Below are 3,263 nucleotides of genomic sequence, written 5' to 3' on the forward strand. Positions count from 1 at the left end.
TGGATATCATACTCAGAGAGATCTACAATTAAATGTCAAGTCTCTGTTCAGACTTGTACTTGTCTACCTGGCTCCTATGAAAGTGACACATCAAATGCCAGGCCCCAACTGACACCACCACTTGTGTTCCAGGGCCTCACTCAGACCCCAATTATATGGAAGAGCTGTAGCCAAAGCATCACTGGAGCCACACTGAAATCACCACTTGAATGCTTGGTCCCCATCATGATCATTAGGCAGGTGCCACACCTCCAATCCGATTATCTACAAAATCCCAGACCCTTCCCTCCAAAGAAAACCACCAACCAAAGCGTAGTCCCACTGTGAGACCACTAACTGATAAACAAAGTCCTAGCAAGGTCTTATACTGTGTGTCATTATAGTTTTCCTCAAAAGCCATTCCTTCTCCTCACTTGTTTATTCCTTTTGAGGGAATCTGCATTCTTTTATAAATGCGACTTTTCATTTTAATTTTTTTCAATGAACAAGTGTTAACTTCCTCCTCCATCTAACTCCCATCCCTCCCTTGGCCAATGAAAAAAAGAAAAGAATAACTAAACTGTTACAAAATATGAATATGTAGTCATGCCATGCAAATCCTCCTATTTGCCACACCTAAAAATCTGTCTCATTCTGCACCTTGAGTAAGTCCATGACCTCTTTGTCTGGAGCCGTGCAATATGCACCTTCATGGGTCTTGGGAGTCATACTAGGTCATTACATTGGTCAGGTTCTTAAGTGTCTCAAAATTGTCTTTATACTGTTACTGTTATTGCATAAATTGTTCTCTACTTTTGTTCACTTTACTCAGCATCAGTCTTCTCAAATTTCTTTGAAGTGGTCCCCTTTGTTATTCATTATGTCATAATAATATTTTTAAATAATATTTTATTTTTTCCAATCACACATAAAACAATTTTTAAAATAAGTTCTAAAAATTATTGAATTCCAAATTTTCTCCCTTCCTTCCCACCCCCCTTTCTAAGACAGTAAGTGCAATCATGTAAAATATTTTTCCATATTAGTCATGTTGTGGAAGAAGAAACAGATCAAAAAAAAAAACACACAAAAAAAATAAAGTGAAAATGGTATGCTTCAATGTGTATTAAGACTCCATCAGTTTTTTCTCTGGGTGTGAATAGCATTTTTCCTCATGATTCTTTTGCAATTGCCTTAGACCATTGTGTTGCTGAGTAGAGCTATATCATTCATAGCTGATCATCCTACAATATTGCTATTACTTTGTGCCATATTCTCTTGGTCTTCTTACTTCACTTTGAATCAGTTCATGTAAATCTTTCCAGATTCTTCTGAAATCTGCCTGCTCACATTTCTTGTAGTATAATAATATTCCATTACATTCATATATCCCAACTTGCTCAGCCTTTCCCCAATTGATGGTCATCCCTTCAATTTCTACTTGTTGCCACCACAAAAAGTGCTGCTATAAATATTTTTTGTACAATTAGGCCTTTCCATTTTTTAAATCTCTCTGGGATGCAGATCTCCTAGTGGTATTATTGCTGGATCAAAGGGTATGCATGGTTTGCCCTTTGGGCATAGTTAAAATTGCTCTCTAGGATGATGGAACAGTTCACAACTCCACCAGCAGTGCATTAGAGTCCCAATTTTCCCACATGCATCCCCAATATTTTTCATTTTTATTTTCTATCACATTAGCCAATCTAACTGGTGTGAGGTGGCAGCTCAGAGCTATTGTATTTTGTCTTTCTTTAATCGCTAGTGATTTAGAGCAGTTTTTTATATGAGTATAGATAACCTTGACTTCATCTTAATACTGCCTGTTTATATCCTTTGACCATTCATATGCATTGGGGAATGACTTGCATTGTTATAAATTTGACTCAGTTCTCTATATTTTGAAAAATTAGGCCTTTATCAGAGATATTTGCTATCAAATTGTTCCCCCTTTCTGCTTTCTTTCTAATCATGGTTGCATTGGTTTTGTTTGTACAAGAATTTTTTCATATAATAGAATCAAAATAACCCATTTTACATTTTGTAATCCTTTTTATCTCTTGTTTGGTTCTAAATTCTTCCCTTCTTCATTGATCTGACAGGTAAACTATTCCATGCTCTCCTAATTTACTTATATTATCACCTTTTATATTAAATCATGTACCCATTTTGACCTTCTCTTGGTATACAGTGTAAGATATTATTCTATACCTAGTTTATGCCATGTGGTTTTCCAGTTTTCTCAGATGTTTTTGTTCAATAATGAGTTCTTGTCCCAGAAGCTAAGTTCTTTGGGTTTATCAAACACTACATTCTATGGTTATTTACTACTGTGTCTTGTGTACTTAATCCATTCCACTATCCACTATGCTGTTTTCAAACAGTACCAGATAGTTTAGATGATTACTGTCTTATAATAAAGTTTGAGATCTGTAGAGTTAGTCTCCACCTAACTTCTCATTTTTTTTTCATTAATTTCCTTGATATTCTAGACTTTTTGTTCTTCCAGATGAATTTTGTTATGGTTTTTATAGCTCTGTAAAGTAATTTTTGGTAGTTTGATTATGTGGCACTGAATAAGCCAATTAATTTATAGGCGATGGGCTTTGTTTGAACTTTACTATCACCAGTATTGGTTTAAATCATATACACAGTCAGGTGAATATAGAAATCTATCTTACCCAATAGGGAAGTAGGAGAGGAGGACATTAGTAAACAGGCACAGGGAGGGCACATCAGGGAAGAGGTAGAGAGAAGCCAAAGACTGGTGAGGAGAGAAAGGGTGAAAGGAGAGAGAGGACAAACAAGAGGAAGAATAGGATGGAGGGAAATACACAGGTAGTAATTGTAACTGTGAATGTGGATGGGATGAACTCTCTCATAAAATGGAATCTGATAGCACAGTAGATTAAAAAAAATGAGAATCTTGTAATATATTGCTTACAGAATCATACACAGGGTAAATTTAAGGGGATGTAGCAGAATCTGTTGTTTCAGCTGAAATTAAAATAAAACAGGGGTAGCAATACATTCAATAAAATAGAAGGATTTCAAGTTTTCACAAGAAGAAGACCAGAACTGAACCAAAAATTTGATATCCAATATCAAGACCCAAGAGAAGGCTAAAAAGATAAATAGGGAAAAGAAAACATAAGGGACTCAATGGAGCTGAACTGTTTACATCCATAGGGAAGAGGATACTTGTAATGCTTAAAAACTGTGCCACTAATAGTTCAGCTGAAGGAATATACATAGACAGAGCATACATAAGGTGAATGTGAGGG

This window comes from Phascolarctos cinereus, unplaced genomic scaffold (genome assembly GCF_003287225.1).
Source record: "Phascolarctos cinereus isolate Bilbo 61053 unplaced genomic scaffold, phaCin_HiC Scaffold_8;HRSCAF=390, whole genome shotgun sequence".
NCBI classification, from domain to species: Eukaryota; Metazoa; Chordata; class Mammalia; order Diprotodontia; family Phascolarctidae; genus Phascolarctos; species Phascolarctos cinereus.